The 18,447-nt window shown below is 39.3% G+C and overlaps 1 long non-coding RNA gene across 1 annotated transcript; it reads left to right on the top strand.

Moving 5' to 3' along the window:
• Positions 1 to 255: 255 nt before the first annotated feature.
• Positions 256 to 4,469, top strand: LOC138880124 (uncharacterized). Its single transcript, XR_011402733.1, has 3 exons — positions 256 to 574; positions 3,088 to 3,155; positions 4,174 to 4,469. It is a non-coding gene; the product is annotated as an uncharacterized lncRNA (long non-coding RNA).
• Positions 4,470 to 18,447: the final 13,978 nt, after the last annotated feature.

Genomic DNA, 18,447 nt, shown 5'->3' with positions numbered 1-18,447 from the left:
TTTATAAAAAAAATAGCCTAATTTAGGTTTTTAATTAGTTAAAGAAAAGAAAAGGAAAAAATAAAAGAAAAGAAAAATGGGGAAAAAAAATTAACTTAGTCTTGGTGTATTAGGTCACCCCAAAGAACAAATACAATGGCCCAATTACCTTATACCTACCCAGCCTAGACCATTGACCCATTAACCCATCCCTTCTTTATGCCCTAAATACACATTATCTGAGGAGGAGCTAGACAAAAAATAAAAAATAAAACCCTTACACTAAAAAACGACGCTCTCATCTTCTCAAAAGAGAAAAAAACCAAAAACTTCTAGGAGCTTTCACCCCCAATTCTCTGAAAATAACAGACCCCTCCTCCTTCCTCTTCTTATCTCACTAGCACACACACGTAGATAGCGAAAAGGGGAGATCCAAATCTGAAAAAAAAAACTAAAAAAAACGAAAAGAAGAAGGAAGACAATAAGATCTGGAATCGATTTTGTAATCATAAATAGTTCAAAATTGAAGTTAATCTTTCTGGGTTTGAGTTGATTTTGCTTAAAAGTTGTTGTTCCTGTTGTAGAGAATCGAGAGGTAAGCAACTTCTTCTTTTCACTCTCGCTGAATCATCGACCTTCAAATATATAGCATGAAGATTTTTTCTCTTTCTGCACACTGATTAATCACGCCAATTTTGTTTTTTATTTGATGAGTAATTTTTAAATGAATCGAGTTGCGTTGCATTGTAGCATTCGTAGAGGCACGGAATTTTTCGCACAATGAATAAATTAATCGTTTTGAGCAAAACGTTGGTGTTTAAAATTCCGAAGAATGTTTGTTGCTCATTTATCCTCATTGATTGAACTTTTCTTTTGTGAAAGTGTATGCACAGTAGCATTGATCGTCAATTTTGATAAGAATACTGTTGCAGTTTGCTTGGTTATTTTAAGTTTAATTTTTTTTAGTTTGAAATTAGGTACTGTAAATGAAATTTCCGCATTTTTTTTGTCTTATGCAAATCTCACTCATAATTTGGACTAAATTGGAGGCTAGCAGTCTTTGTTGTGCAAAGATGTTTCATGACACAATAAAAATGATACAACCATCAGTTTTGGGAAACAGTGATTTGGTTATATGAAAACAATTGTTTAAGAATCGGTGTTCGTGTTTATAAAATATTTGGAGTAGCAGTTAAAGCTTCATGTATATGTGGTATCTATTAAATAATTTTTTTTATTTTTATTTTTTCAATTGTCATGTACATATGATATCTGATTTCCTTCCAACAATCTCAACTTAGAAAAAAATAATCCATGAATGTCCGTAGTTTGCTTTAGTTAAGTGAAAATCCTTTGAAATAATTTGAGGCGTGCCATGCAAAATAAAACCTCAAAACCCAGGGCCCTCACTTAACATTTTTATCCTTAGAAATCGAGGCGCACCGTTTAGTTGAATTTTTCATGGCCTTCACAAAGTTGAAAGTGCGTAGTTGCTTTAGGCGCGCTATTTAAAAACTACCTTCCTAAAATCGGTTGTGCATTTCATGTGACCCAAATCCAAATCCTAAAAATGTTAAATAAAATATATCGCGGATCGCGGGTGCATTTCATGTGGCGTGATCCAAAGACACGTTTTAGATGACGTTGAAAACTTCCTTTAAAATAATTAAAGCAGTTTAAAGTTAAAATGCACATAGGCTTAAAAGTGTTTTAAAATCAGATAATAGGCCAATTATAACAGTTGAGTGACCATGCTAAAATCACGGAATTCGGGAATACCTAGAGTTCTATTTCTAGGAAGGAAGAGACTATCGGGAAGCTAACTCTCGGCCGGGCTCGAAGCAGAAGGTAGAACGTAATATCTCTTGTTGGTTCAACTCATTAAGCTATTACAAAAGAGTCTAGCGGAGACAAAGAAAGAAGCCATTTTTACGGTATTTTCGCTTCCAGTCCGGATCCATCCTAAACCAAAGAGCGGGGCTAAGCGAGGGGCATAACGATACAGTGTTCATACTCGAGTTGCTCAAATCTAGTAGGAATATTGGGAATAGTAGGATCTAGTAGGAGCTTGCCTTGGAATGCAGTGAGGGGGCCCGGAGTTATTGAATTATTTCATAACCCAAGGAGAAGAATAGGACTCTTTACTAGTATCATAACCTCTCGATGGGAAATGGAACTTAGATCACGATGTGAACCTACTTATGAGTGAAATTTTACCTTCTCCAGGGTTAACAGAATTCTTATCTGGATTTCTGGTTCGCGGACTGTAATACAGAGTCAATCTTTTCCTCGATTCGGAATTTGAACCAGTGACTTGGGACACCATAAATTATCCCAAGTGGCGACTCTGAATTTTTAATAAATAAATAATCTCGTTTCGATTGTCACTTAACTTGGAAAAACTCCCTTATATACTCCCTTCCGGGGGTGTAGGTAAAAGGAGGTATGACCCCCGCAGAAGCGGAAGGCAGGCCGCAGATGCGGCCAAGCGGAAGATCAGTTGGATCCGCAGAAGCGGTTAGAGGAGCGCACCTGCCCTGCATCGCAGATGCGAAAATTGGCTCATAAGTGAAAACCGTAGATGTGGTGTCTTGGACCGCAGAAGCGGTACCACAGATGCGGTGTATATACCGCAGGTGCGAAAAGTATGGGTCAAAAAGTATAAAAGATTTTCTTCACAATTTTTAAGTTATTCTTCACCATTTTCATGCGGGTTTGAGCTTGCGGGAGCTATTTGAAGAGGGATTTCAAGGGGATTTCATAGAGGTAAGGTTTTTGGACCTTAAACTCGTTTCTATGATGTTATTTCACTGATTTGGCTTAAAATCAATGGAAATTAAGGGTTAAAAATTGGGAATTAGGGCTTGAGATTGGAGACCTTTGAGTGAGGGTTTGAGGGGTCATTTGTAGTCGGATTTTGGTACTTTTGATATGGATGAGCTCGTAGGAGGATAAGGAGTTTACTAATGTAATTTTTATCGGATTCCGAGGCGTGCGCCCGGGGGTCGGGTTTTGGTTAATTTCGGGATTTATGTTGTAATTTGATTATTTTCGCATGGTCTTCGTTCCCTTAGCATATTTTGACATCATGATTCTGATTTTGGATAGATTCGATGCGAGTTGAGGATGATTCGAGGGACAAAGGCATCGCGGGTTAGAGTTTCGACTGGATAGAGGTGAGTAATGATTGTAAATGTTGTCTTGAGGGTATGAAACCCCGAATTTCACATCGTTGTGCTATTTTGAGGTGACGCACACGCTAGATGACGAGCGTGAGGTCGTGCACAATTGGGGATTGTGACTTAGTCCCTCCCGTATGACTGTTTAGCTGCGTATTTGATTGAAAACCGCATGTTATCATCATGTTCTGGGCTGAATGCCATATTTGGGCCTTATGCCAACTGTTTTGGACCCTTAGGGGATTTTTACTACTATTCTTCACTTTTGACTTTATACTTGTACTCACTCATGCTATATTCTACTGTTTTTATAACTCAGCCATGTTTACTCTATTTGAAATCTTAAATGATATTTTGAGCTGAGCATCATATTTTGATGTGCCCGAGTGGCTTTTAGAGATTTCTGATTGAGTAGGGCCGAGGGTTTGTGTTATGAGGTTAATATGGGATCAGGTTGTGCGCCGCAGCGATATTGTACTGATTCGTGATTATGAGGCTGAAGGCCTGAGTTGTACGCCACAAGGTGGCTTGATATGAGGCCGAGAGCCTGTTTGATTATGCCACGAGATGGTTTGAAATTGTGCTTGGGCCGTAAGGGGGCCCTTCCGGAGTCTGTACACCCCTAGTGAGCGCGGGTACCCAGTTTGTGATATGATATAGCCTGAGGGACTGATGTTGTTCCATGTTATTGCCCGAGGGGATGATACGAGTGATTGTGAGATAGCCCGAGGGGCTGATTCTATTGGTACTTTGCCCGAGGGGCTGGTTTTATGTGTTTATCCTTTCTCACTACTTTTCATTCACTCGTTTAACTGTTAAAAGATGTTTTAAAGAAGCTTATACCAAACTAAGGTATTTTTACAAGTTTTTACTATTTTATTGCATTGTATTGGTTTTACACTGCCTTTTTGTAGCATTTTACTGTGTTTTACGTGTTTTTTTATCGCTCAGCTACTTTACTTTTATTACTCACTGAGTTGACGTACTCACATTACTCCCTGCACCCTGTGTGCAGATTCAAGAGCTTCAGGTCCCGCTAGCGAGGGCTGATTACTTACAGCAGGCTGTTCGGAGTTTACTAGGTAGTTGCTCGGCGTTCGCAGCCCAGTGCTTCTCCCTCTTATCTTACTTTCCTTGTACTAGATTCTATAATAGACTGTGTAGTCCTTTTCCAAACTCTTAGACGTATGTTTAGATACAAATGAATGGTGATATCCCGATGTCGAGCTGTGTTTATTTCCCCCTTTGTTCTGTTTCACTATATTTTGGGATTTATCACTTATTAATAACTTAAATTGAATTATTAAATTGTTTAAATAGATTGGGGATTTGTGTCAGCTGGCCTTGCTTCACGATAGACGCTATCACAACTGGGTTCAGGTTTAGGGTCGTGACATATCAATGGTTTGGGCCATTCGACCTCGGTAGTGCACAATTTACATTTACGTTGGATCGGGCCGAACGTCCTTGGTGGAGTTTTGTGTGTGATAATAGAACTGAAAGCCCTTTTTTTATAATCGGCATAGCTTCATTTTTTGAGAGATCAATTGTTTAAATAAAGGAAGTAATTTAGGTTGTTGAATGTGGTGAAACATTGTTCAGTTATTGCTTGTTCTGAGTTTTATTGTTACCTCTATATATATTTTCTGAGTTTTATTGTTACCTCTCTATATATTATGTTTAATTAGATCTTCATATTATTATATTGTTGGACCACTAGTAAGTATCGAAGTCGACCCCCCATCACTACTTCTTCGAGGTTAGACTGGATATTTACTAGGTACGTGTTGTTTTCATACTCATACTACACTTGTTGTACAATAACATGTATGTTTAGTGGCCTTGTGAGCGCATCAGCGTGGTTGATGCGGGGACTCAGGTGAGCTGCATTTCACGTTACGATCCGCAGCCAGCAGAGTCTCTTTTAGAACATTTGTATTTTTTTTCCTGTCCAAATTTGTATTCCAGACAGATGCTGCATTTTATTTTATTTTAGCTCATAGTAAATGTTCATGCACTGGTGACACCGGGTTCTGGGATGATTGAGGTATATTCAGTATTGAAATTGTGAAACCATTATTAATTATTCTGTAAAATTCATCTTTTACTAGTTAATTGAAGGAAACTTTTATGACTTCGAAAGTATTAGAATGAGAATTTAATTAACTATTTAGTGTTGGCTTGCCTTACAATGGTGTTCGGCGTCATCATTACCTTTAACGGATTTTGGGTTGTGACAACATGATATCAGAGGACTAGGTTTACATTGGTCTCGCAAGTCATGAGCAAGTCTAGTAGAGTCTTGTGGATCGGTATGCAGAAGTATGTACTTATCTTCGAGAGGCTACATGGCTGTTAGGAGCACTTCCCTTCTTGATTCCTCATCGTACGATTTGATTCCTCAGAGGCTTATGCCTTCATTTCCTTCCTATTCAATCCTATGCGATGTGAAGCGCTTGTTATAAATTGGGAATCAAGGAATTGTAATGGTACTACAGATGTGGTGCAAGATGTTTTACCCTGCGTATTTGATTGAGATATTGTCATCGCCTTGCGGAAGGCCGTTGTGTCATTTTAGCTCAGTATCAGTATTACCTAAGGCTTTGAGATTTGGAATTGATTATTATGGTGGTTCGTGTATTGCTATCGCACAGTATTGGTGTAATGGTAGGATGTTTGTCTATGCGTTGAAGTAGCGAATGACTTGGAAGAATATTTACTCAATGCAAGATTCAGAGATTCAGAATTTTATTTCCAGCGGAGGAAAGGCAGTCGGACTATGAAAGTTCAAGCTTGGGTTGATGAGGTAACGAGGACTTCATATTTTCGGGTGTGGTAGAACTTTCATCAATAATATGGTACAGTCGCCCTTGATCGAATGTGTTAAGTTCGCCGATGTTATGGTTCTCTTCAATTCTCCTTTGGGGGTAGAATATAGTGAATGGTGTCAGAGAAGCAGCTGTCAGAGATCGCATTATGCAGTGGTTCAGGATCGAATTGGCGTCCCTAGCGTTGACGGCTCAAGAAAGATGGTCTTCAGAAGGGTTAAAGTTGGCAGCGATCTATTGGTCCAAGTGCTAGGGAGATGGATTCTTGATTTAAGGAAACAACTGGGCAGCGAAGGATGAGGAAGGACATGTGGGAAGTATCATGTGGTGGTTAAATTTCTAGAATGCCAGGTGTACGAAGCAGAAATCGAGTAGTTGCTTAAAGGATATGGTTTGACCAAAGTGGGAGAGTGGCAGAGTAGAATATGGGTTCAATAGTGGGATAACTACACGCCTTAAGGAAAGTTTAGAGTGCTTTGGGATTTACGGTGGACGGTGAATGGGTCTACAAACTTAATTTGAAATATTAGTTATTATACAGCGGGAGATTGGATACAACAGAAAGGAGTTGCTTGATATGAAGAAGGATACAACATGACGTTGGATTTGAAGGTATTGCTGCATCTTTAATTGATGTCCCTGAGGAGTGAACGGACTTGTACTGCTGGTGAATTAGCATGGGCTTAGGATAGGTTACTAATTTTATAGTATTTGTACCCAGTGGAATGACGTTGGAAGATGTCGACATGTAATTTCCACAGGTGGGTTATCTCCTGTGAGCAGGCTAATGGTCGTGTGGTGTTGACGAAGCTTCTGCGAAGAATCTACTGTCTATCTAGTAAGAGGTCGAATATGTAAATGAGGCTAGTGATTCAGAGTGTTCCTGAAATGTTAACAGAAATAATTTCGAGGAATTTGGCGGGTTAATTGTGCAAGATCATGTCAACGATGAAGGAAGAATCTTGGTGGGTTCCAGGTTATGCAAGGGTGGATTCAAGCTACATGAGAGAGCATCACTGCCTACGATTTGATTGCATGGTTATCTACTTGTGAGGTTTCTAGTTATTGGCATATTGGTGGGTTATTACGATTAAGGAAGGAGAACATCAGAGGTGATTTACAAGAAAGGTGATTCAGCCTGGTGATTTTTTGAGAGGGTGTTCATGTGCTAGCAAAGCCTTGGGGGTTTGATTATATTCGGGACCAAGTCAGAGTGGGTTACTTACAACAACGGTCCTAGTGGATTCAAAGGTTAAAGTATGTGCCTAAGGATTTCGAGTCCATAGTATGGTTGAGTACCGAGCTTTTATAGCAGATTATGATAAAGAAGCTTAGGGTGTTCTGTGTTATCTCCGGTCGGTGTAGTATAAGAGGGATGGTAGGAAATAACTTTGGATTTATAATAGAATTATCAGAATGGGTATACCAGTTGAAGACGCGATTATGCGCACAAGGAGGGTATGAAATGGTTCGTGGGTTTTGAGATGATGTGGTCTCGTAAAGTCATGTCACTTAGGATGAGTGCGGAGTTGGGTTCATGATGTTTTGAATGGGGCTGTTATTATTCCTAAGTCAAGCTCAGAGTAAATTAGAAGAAGTCGAATCAGTTAGCAATGGTTGAATTGGCACGATGGTGGCATTGATCAGTTCCTTTAGCATGATAAGTTATACATGTGCTTGGTGCGGTGCGTGCGAGGCTTGACGGCCGCCATAATTGATTTTATGTGAAGGCATTCGAGTGTTATGGCCTGTTATGTGTAGATGGATCATAGAAGGGTTATGGTGGTTTAGATCACGACTCAAGGTTGTATTTTCTGCGGTTATAGGAATCCAGTTACGTGTTGCAATGGTTCTCCTGAAATGAGTTATGTGAAAGGTTTCTACATGACGAGGTATTTACCCTATTAGTGGTTCAGGAGTTATGATGAAATTCTTGTACCCTTGCGCATTGGCATGACTAAGTGCATCAAGTAGCATGGGATTTGGAAGTTGAGGATCAAGGTTGCAGTTGGTGTCGACAAGAATGTCACCAGCTCGGATGAGCGGGGAAAAAGGATTCAGATGGTTAGAGTAAGCCGGTATTGTCTTTAGCGTCACCTGAGATCGGTGTCCTCTGTAAGAGTCTTCGAGTACTGATTTCAGATTTTTTATTTGCTTTACAGCATTAGTGCGGCCGGTGGTATGGATGTGCAGACTTGTTACCTAGTGCGGAAGGTCGTGGGAGCGTATCCCATGGGAAAATTGTATAAGTGTGACATCTAGTCACTTGATTGATTGAAGATTGAAACCAAGTATGAAGATGGTGGTAATCTCGCTAATCTGAGAATTATGCCTGGAGGGCGCTCGGTTCATTTGGTTGTGGACTGTGGAAGTTGTTCCGGATTGACGGATGTTCTTATGTGTCATGGGAAAAAGGGTTATGTGGATCCTTGAAAGTTTACTAGCCTAGTGCGGTACGATCAGAATCGGCTTGAGGTCTATGAATGGATCTAAATGCGAACGTGGGCTCTATATCAGGCCGAATGTATTCATTTCAGCATAGCGCCCCTTATGGAGAGGGTATTCGGACGTTGGATGATACTTCATCGTCGGCTATTTCATGTAACGCTATATTGTGTCGTGTAAGTTGTGAAACAACTTGATAAATTTCTTATGTGTTGAGGTTCTGCGTAGCGATGGTGATAGGTGAGCAGGATGGCTCTCGAGATTCAGATCATATATGTCACCTTAGTTGTGCTTGAGTTTTGTAGCGTATGGTGCTATCTATCTCCCTAGGGATGATAGTATGCACTTGGTGTGCTTGTGGCTGATATTCGGGTATTTTGTAGTAATGAGCATTCTAGCTCGGTAAGTATCTCCTTATATAGATTTTATTTGTGGATCGGGTAGCACACTGCCACATGGTATGTTGTTTGGATCGGGTTGTGCGCCACAACAGTGTGATGTTGAGTACAGTCCCTTATAGCTATTTTTGTGTATTTGTTTTCTGTTTTATGAGGAAGGTTCATAACACCTTTTCCGTTGTCTAATTAATTGCGTGGGTTGGGTAGTCTTTTCTAGAGTTCGTTTTCCTTATATGTCACATTCGAGTTGGTAGCTTGTTGGCACATTGTGGCATCATTTGAGACACTTGGTCGTGTTTGAGGTGGCTTATTGTTGGAACAACTTATACTGGGTGAGATGAGATTATTGGATCTGGGATCCGTGCGATCGGATTATATGCAGTATATTAAACAACAAATATCATTGTTTGGTTCATAATGAGTTAATGGTTCCTATCAGGAGGAGAGACTCAACGATTTGTTGGCTCAGAAGTTGGTTATGAATTTCTACACATCTTTTCTGTTGTGGCGGTATTGCAAGAGTTGGAACAAGGCTTATATATGCCATGAAGTTCATTGTGAGCATCAGATTCGTGAAATTTCGGCTATTGTTATCAGGGGATGTTATTATGGTCATGTGAGTTATGCAGTGCATAGTGTGGATTCAGCAAAGGTATGGAATCATGTATTGGTGCATCGCATAGAGCTTGATATAGTGTTGGTATGAAGGAAACCGGCCTGGAAGATAATCCTGAATATTGGAATTGGGCTCTAAAGCCTATTGTTACACCCTATAATTTCGTACGTAAAAGTGTGTCGTAAGCAAATTAATGTAGGACCAAAAAGGAGATAATATTTGAAAGTATATAAAGTAAGTTAATCATGTTACCTCAGAGGTTGTAAATATTGAAGATTATGAACAACAAGTACAAAGAGGGTTGAAAGGTTCAGAAGCTAAAGGAATGGAAGAAAACAATGTTTCGTATAAAGTCGACAAGATGGGAATGTTATAACATGTACTTTTGGGGTGATATTAGGGTGCTTAACATGATAAGGAGGTTATGTTATGATTTAAATTTTTCGTATAATAGTATTGTGTTATGTTTTGAAGTCAAGTGAGTTGTAGAACAAAAGTCGATGAATGTCATCACATGTTACGTTCATAAGTTTTACTGAAAATTTGGGTCAAATGTAACTGTGATTTTCTCCTAATATACTTCGAGTTATGGGGTGTTCCACCCATAAAATTGAAGATCTATAAGTCTATTATCTAACACATTAAATAGTTTGTCAATATAACATCGGAGTAGAGAGATATGAGCATTTTTTCAAGACTACGTAGACAGCTAAGTGACAAGTAGGTGTGTCACCTACTTGCTTAAATGAGAGCCCAATAATGGGCCATTTCGGGTCTTCCAAAGTGTACTTTTAAAGACCCATTTTCTTCATATATTAGATTTAAAATAGTGCATAATAACCAGACATAAGCTCTGCAAAAATCCTCCCAAAAGTTTTCCACAAACCCTAATTGATTTTCTCTCCTTTTCAAGTTCTAATTGGAGGTAAAACCTAGAGTTTAAAGAACCAAGATAGGAGCTGAGTTATACAACAAATAAAGTAAATCTACTGCTTTCTTACATCCATTTTTTCTGATGTAAATTCATGGTAATTTGTTCTATACTTGTAAGAACTCACGGGACGGTGATTGAAAGTCGTGAGTTCGAGTTATTCACTTGTAGCGGACTGTTTGTGTTGTTGTTGGCTGCATGTTTTACTGATTTTTTGTGGAGTTTTGGAGGAGGAGGGGTGTGTAGAAACACCATATAAATATAGGGTGGTGGGCTGGTCGTTCGTCGTAACATTTCCGGGTCGTTTGACACTACTATGGTGGTCATTTTGTGTATGAAAAGATTGGGATGTGTTGGGATGTTTTGTAGTATTTGATGGTATATATAAGGCTGAAAAATAATGTATATATATTTTTTTATTGTTGTGTTCTTGTGTTGTTGGTGTTATCTTAAATTTGGAGGAAGTAAGGATTATAGGGGAGATGCTGATCGTTTTAATACAAAATAAGCTTGCCGCTCGTTGTGCGATAGTTGTACCTTTCATAACTTAATGATAGTATTATTATCGTTGTTGTAGATTAAGGTACAAAAAAGTGAGTTCAACTTGGTGATTGGAAAGATTGTGATAAGGTATGTTAAGTCTAAACCTTTCTTTCATTGTGGCATGATCCCGTAACTACGTGAGTTTGATAACAAGGCATAAAGAGAAGTTTGTATTACTAAACTTATGTACATTGTCCTAGTTTCATAAGTAATAGTATTTCCCCTTATCGGGACTTTATATTCAGTTAAGTATTGTCTTCTTCCAGTCAAGAAAGCAGAGGGTCTCTCTCTCTCTCTCTCTCTCTCTCTCTATATATATATATATATATATATATATATATATATATATAGTATTTTCACCACCATCGAGCTATAATCAATGGGCAGGCCCCTATTGGGCAACCTCTGATCAGATGGTAAGTTATATACAAAGCCTAGTATGGCCGAACGCCTATGAGCGAGCCCGGTTGGGCCGAGATACAAAGCCTAGTATGGTCGAGCGCCTATGAGCGAGCCTACTAGGGCAGAGCAATTACATATTCCGAGCCTTATAGGGCCGGACATTTATTTTACATGCTATATTGAGAGAGTTGAGTTAGTATTGGCAGGTAAGTATATCTCCAGATCATCTTTGACTCTCAATTACTTTCAGTTATCATACTATCAATTTGGTTTTAGCTTTCAATTATTTTATTGCCTTACATACTTGGTACATTATTTCGTACTGACGTCCCTTTCTGGGGGCGCGACATTTCATGTGTGCAGGTTCAGACAGACGGATGGGTAGACCTCCTCAGTAGGTGTTGCCTGAGTTTAGCCTGATCGGTAAGATCTACGTCCTTCGGAGTTGCCAGGTCTAGAGTTTTGTGTACATCTTATGTATATATGTATATATTTTATAGGTAGGTTGGGGCCCTATTCCGATTACAGTATATCCATCAGTAGAGGCTTGTAGACATATCATGTCAGTTAGTGTAGTATGTTGGGCTTGTAGGCCTTATATGTATATTTGGTTGGTTTGTCAGCTATAGTAGTTATGACGGCCTTATCGGCCCAGCTTTATATTGATGTTTAGTCAGCATTAGTTTCTGTTCAGTTTTATATTTTACTTCGCAATTTGTCTTGCAATGTAGCCCCATGGCTAAAGTATGACATTATATGTTCAGAGTCCCTTAGTCGCAAGTTGGTATGCAAGGTTAGGTGAGGCACCATGTGCCGGTCTCGCCCCCAGGTTCAGGGCGTGACACCTATTTGGCTGAGTAAAAGGGAATATCTTCAGAGTAGCTCGAGATAATATGCTCAAGTGAGTTGTGGTAGCACAGGTAGGTGCACGAGGAATTAAACAGTGATTTCAGACAACTCCACCGCAGTTCTTAGCACGTCCGAGGACGAACATATATTTAAGTGGGAGAGAATGTAACGACCCGACCGGTATTTTGAGCTCTAGCGCCTCATTCAACAGTTTGAGGCCATGAGTATCCTCACTTCAGGTACTATGATTTGTACGTGTGGTCGAAATTGGAATTTCGAAAGTTCAAAGATGATTTGGAAAGAAAATCCTCATTTTAGGAGATTTAAAATGGAAGAATTGACTAAGGCTGGATTTTTTAGTAAACGGCCTCATAATCGGGATTGGAAGGTTCCAACAGGTTCGTATAATGATATTGGACTTGGGCGTATGTCCGAATCAGGTTTTGGATGACCCGGGAGCGTTTCGGCGCCTATAGTAGAAGTTGGCATTTTGGAATAATTTCATAAATTTGGGTTGAAGTGCATTTCAATATTATTGATGTTTGTTTGGGATTTCGAGTCTAGGAATATCTCTGTATGGTGATTCTGGTATTGGGAGCGCGTTCGGAAGTGGATTCGGAGGTCCATAGGTCATTTCGGGGCCATTGGCGAAAGTTATAAATTTGATGGTTTTTGAGAAGTTTGACCGGAAGTGGACTTTTTTGATATCAGGGTTGGATTAGACTTTGAAAGTTGGAATATGTCCGTAAAGTCAAATATGACGTGTGCAAAATTTGAGGTCAATCGGACGTGATTTGATAGGTTTCGGCATCAGATGTAAAAGTTTGAAGTTCTAAAGTTCATTAAGCTTGATTTGGGTTGCGATTCATGATTTCGACATTTTTTGATGTGATTCGAAGGATCGACTAAGTTTGTAAGATGTTTTGGAACGGGTTGGTATGATTGGACGGGATCCCGGGGGCCTCGGGTAGATTCTGGGTGGTGAACGAATCGAATTAGGTTTTAGAGGAAGAGTTGAAGTAGTTGAGCATCTGGTGTAATCGCACATGTGTTAAGAGGACCGCAGGTGCGAGCCCGCAGGTGTGGGAAAGGACTCGCAGAAGCGGATTTTTGCTGGGGGAGGCGTGGACCGCAGATGCGGTGAAGCTCCGCAGAAGCTGGATCGCACCTGCGCGCGAAGAGCTGCAGAAGTGAAGGAGCAAAAGCGCTTCTTGGACGCAGGTGCGAGGATTTAAGGACCTGATGGAGGATCGCAAAAGCGGTCAAGTGACCGCATGTGCGAAAATCGGGGCTGGCCAATGTCTTCTTTAAAACGAGGGTCTAGCTCTATCTCACATCATTTTGCCCATGGGAGCCGATTTTGGAGCACTTTTGGAGTGCCATCTTCATCAACCATAATGGGGTAAGTGCTTTCTTCACATTTGAGTTGAATACATGATTATATATGGATTTGTACTTGGAAATTAGTAGAAATTTGGGGTTTTGGTGGAAGAACCTAGAATTTTGTATTTTTTTTATTTTGACCACGATTTTAGACATGGAACTTGGAATAAATTATATATTTGAGTTCGTGGTGTTATGGGTAAAGTTTATCTTTAAAATATTTCGAAATCTGGGCACGTGGGGCCTGAGGGTATTTTATCGACTCTACGATTGGGGTTAGAAATTGTTATAAATTGGATTATAATGACCAATTGAGCATATATTTATGGGTTTTCACAAATATTGACTAGTTTTGGAGCGTTGGGCATCGGTTTGTGGAGTTCTAGTGGCGCTGGAGCCAGTTATGGAACTTCGGAGCCAAGTAAGTCTCCTTTCTAACCTTGTAAGAGGGAATTAACCTCATAGGTGAACTAAAATAATATGTGTTTCTATTTGTGGGGGCTACGTGCACACGAGGTGACGAGAGTCCATACGTAGCTACTACCCCTGTTTATGTTCGGGTAGTTTTAAGTTTACACCATGCTCTACGGACACTGTTATTTGATTATATTTGTTGATTGTATTAAATGGATCTAAGTAGAGGATTTTTACGGATTTAAATGCTTCAAGTTGAATTATCTTTATTTTGAAAAGAATCAAGAAAGGGTTATGATTTGTTGATAAATTTATATTTGGTCGCGTCGCATGTATGTTTCGCGAGCAGGGTAATTCTTTCTATATCTAGCCGCGTCGCATATATTTTCGTGAGTGGGGTAATTCTTCCTATATTTGGCCGCATCGCATGTATGTTTCACGATCGGGGTAATTCTTTCTATATTTGGCCGAGTCACATGTATGTTTTGCGAGCGGGGTAATTCTTTCTACATTTGGCCGTGTCGCATGTATGTTTCGTGAGCGGGTTCTATCAATGGTTTGGGCCATTCGACCCTCGGCAGTGCACAATTTACATTTATCTTGGATATGGCCGAACCTCCTCGGCGGAGTTTTGTGTGTGATAATAGAACTGAAAGCCCCTTTTTTATAATCGGCATAGCTTCATTGTTTGAGAGATCAATTGTTTAAATGAAGGAAGTAATTTGGGTTCTTGAATGTGGTGAAGCATTGTTCAGTTATTGCTTGTTCTGAGTTTTATCATTACCTCTATATATATTATTTTTAATTAGAACTTCATATTATTATATTGTCAGACCACTAGTAAGTGTCGAAGTCGACCCCTTGTCACTACTTCTTCGAGGTTAGACTGGATACTTACTAGGTACCTGTTGTTTTCGTACTCATACTGCACTTGTTGTACATTTTATTGTACATGCACATGTATGTTAAGTGGCCTTATGGGCGCAGCAGCGTGGTTGATGCGGAGACTCAGGTGAGCTGCATTCCACGTTACGATCTGCAGCCAGCAGAGTCTCTTTTAGAGCGTTTTTATTTTCTTTCCTGTCAAAATTTTTATTCCAGACAGATGTTGTATTTTATTTTATTTTAGCTCCTAATAAATGCTCATGCACTGGTGACACCGGGTTCTAGGATGATTGAGGGATATTCGGTATTGAAATTATGAAACCAGTATTAATTATTCTGTAAAATTCATCTTTTACTAGTTAAATTGAAAGAAATTTTATGACTTCGAAAGTATTAGAATGAGAATTTAATTAACTATTTAGTGTTGGCTTGTTTGATAATAGTGTCCGGTGCCATCATGACCTTTAACGGATTTTGGGTCGTGACAATATATGGGTCTGCACAAAATGTGCAGCAAGTGTAGTATGAGTACGTAAATCAACGCGCACCCAGTAAGTATCTAGTCTAACCTCGAAGAAGTAGTAACGAGGGGTCGACTCCGACACTTACTATGGGATAACCATAAAATATCTATATTATAATTAAGCATGGAGTACATAATATAGCTGAAAACTCAGTAACCGGAAATAATAAACAATCCTTTTACTAATAGAAATTCCCAAATTTATTTTCATCATTTGACAATTTATATCTCAAGCCAATGAAGCAATATCAATTATTATTAGTTCAAAAGATTTATCATGCGCAATTCATGCCGAGGTCGTACGACCCAATTCAACATAAAATATTTAAACTCTGCACTACCGAGGGTCGAACGGCCGAACCATAGATGCATCTATCTGTTATCGAGGCGTTCGACCCGCTCCACAAAAGAGAAAATACTTTATAACAATAGATTTAACATTTATTAAGAGGTTAATATTCAAAGAAATATCAATTCTCATTAACGGTCAAGTGGCCCGTCCCAAACTCAAGTAAATGAAGTTTAACCTTTTACAATTCCTTTATCAAGTTCAATATGATTTAAGCAATTAAATAACAAGAAGGGTGCAATCATCGCAAGTATAACATAATTTGGGTCCTAGACTACCCAGACATAAGCATAATTAGTAGCTACGTACCGACTCTAGTCACCTCGTGCGTACGTAGCCCCCACAAATAGAAGCACATATTAAATTAATTCACCTATGGGGTTAATTCCCTTTTACAAGGTTAGAAAAGAGACTTACCTCGCTCTGAAGTTCCATGACCAGCTCCAAAGCTTTTTTCCCAACAACTCAAACCGATGTTTATCGCTCCAAAACTAGTCAATCAATATGCAAATCCATAAATATATACTCTAATACTCATTATAATTCAATTTATAACAATTTTCAACTCCACTCGAAAGGTCGGTAAAGTCACCCTCGAGCCCACGTGCCTAGATTCCGAAAATATTTAAAGATAAACATTACCCATAACATTACGAACTCAAATATATAACTTATTCCATGTCCAATTTCATGGTCAACCTAAAAAAATACAAATTTCTATGTTTTCTACCAAAATCCCAAATTTTCCAAAAATTTCCATGTTTAAATCCTCATAGAATCCATGTATTTAACTTATAATAGGTGGGAATTACTTACCTTGTGTTTCTTGATGAAAATCCCTCCTTGAAGCTCTCCAAAATAGCCTCAACCAAGTGAAAAATGAGAGAAGAAGAGCCAAATCCTGCTCTTAAAACAATTTTGCCCAGCAATATTTTCGCACCTGCAGGACAGTAGCCGCACCTGCGGCATCGCTTCTGCCACCACGCCACCGCTTCTTTGGATATCACCCAAACACGAGGCCTTACACCTGTGAAAACATTCCCCACTTCTGCGACATCGCAGGTGCGATCTCCTTTCCGCTCCTGCGCCTTCTTCTGCTTTTGCGCCCAACCCTTCACTTCTGCGCTTGCGCAGATGCGGCCAAAACTCTGCACATGCGGTTCTTCCCTTGGCTGACTTGCTCCGCTTCTGTGACCCCTAGGATGCTTCTGCATCCCCGCACCTACGGCCAAAACCTCGTAGGTGTGGTTACACCAGATAACAACAGCTTTAGCATCTTCATAAGGTCAAATTAAATCCATTGACCATCCAGAATCCACCTGAGGCCCCTGGGACCTTAACCAAATATACCAATATGTTCCAAACCATGCCAACCATGCCAATATGTCCCAAATCAATAGGTCAAATTAAATCCATTAACTTGCTTGAGGCCTCAAACCATGCCAAACAACAATGAAATCATGAATCGCATCCCAATTTAGGCTTAATGAACTTTAGAACTTCAAACTCTACATTCGACGTCGAAACCTATCAAATCATGTTCGATTGACCTCAAATTTTGCACAAGTCACATTCGACATTACGGACTTACTCTAACTACCAAAATTAGAATTCGACCCCGATATCAAAAAGTTCACTCCCGGTCAAACTTTCCCAAAACTTTCAAATTCCAACTTTCGCCAAATATCTCCAAAATGACCTACGGACCTTCAAACCCACATCCGGATGTGCTCCTAAGACCAGAATCACCATACGGAGCTATTCTCAGGCTCGAAATTCCAAACAAACACAGATAGCATTAAAATACACTTCACCCTAAATTTATCAAATCCTTCCAAATGCCAACTTTTCACTATAGGTGCTAAAATGCTCCCGGGTTATCTAAAACCCGATCTGGACATACTCCCAAGTTCAAGATCATCATACGAACCCATTGAAACATTCAAATGCCAATTCTGAGGTCGTTTACTCAAAAGTCAAATCTTAGTCAATTCTTCCAACTTAAAGCTTCCGAAATGAGAATTTTCTTTCCAAATCAACTTTGAACTTCCCGAAATTCAATTTCGACCATGCATACAAGTCATAATACCTAAAGTACTCATAGCCTCAAACTGTCAAACAACGCATTAGAGCTTCAAACGACCAGTCGGATTATTACAGCTACTGACGAGAAGGTTGAAAGTCAACATTCAACTATCAAGAATTTGGAAATGTAGGTAAGTCAATTAGGAACCCTCATGTCTGGACAAATTCAAGGTGCTCTACCAAGAAACACTGAGAAAAATCCAAAAGAATACCTCAAAGCCATCTCTCTACTGTCAGGTAAAGCTCTAGATGATCCATAGGCAGACAGAGAAGGAAAACCACAAGAAATGGAAAAGGTGAATGAAAGTGAAAATAAAATAGAACCTAAGTTCCTAAAATAACAAAAAGATAAATAAAAAAAGGTACAAGCAAATGAATGTATGACAAATCCTCACTCTGTACCCCTCCCTTTTTCCCCAAAAGTTGAAAAAGAGAAAAGCTTGACAAATAGTTCTCAAAGTTTCTAGAAATTTTAAAGCCAATTTACATTAACATGCCTTTTACAGATGCTCTAAAATAAATGCTGGCATATGCTAAGTTTCTTAAAGAAATTTTGCCAAGTAAAAGAAAATTGGAAGAAGTTTTAGCGGTTAAGCTTACAGAGAAATATAGTGCTATACTTCAAAATAAGTTTCCAC

This window comes from Nicotiana sylvestris, chromosome 1 (assembly GCF_000393655.2).
Source record: "Nicotiana sylvestris chromosome 1, ASM39365v2, whole genome shotgun sequence".
Lineage (NCBI taxonomy): Eukaryota > Viridiplantae > Streptophyta > Magnoliopsida > Solanales > Solanaceae > Nicotiana > Nicotiana sylvestris.
This window is presented reverse-complemented; position numbering and strand designations above follow the sequence as displayed.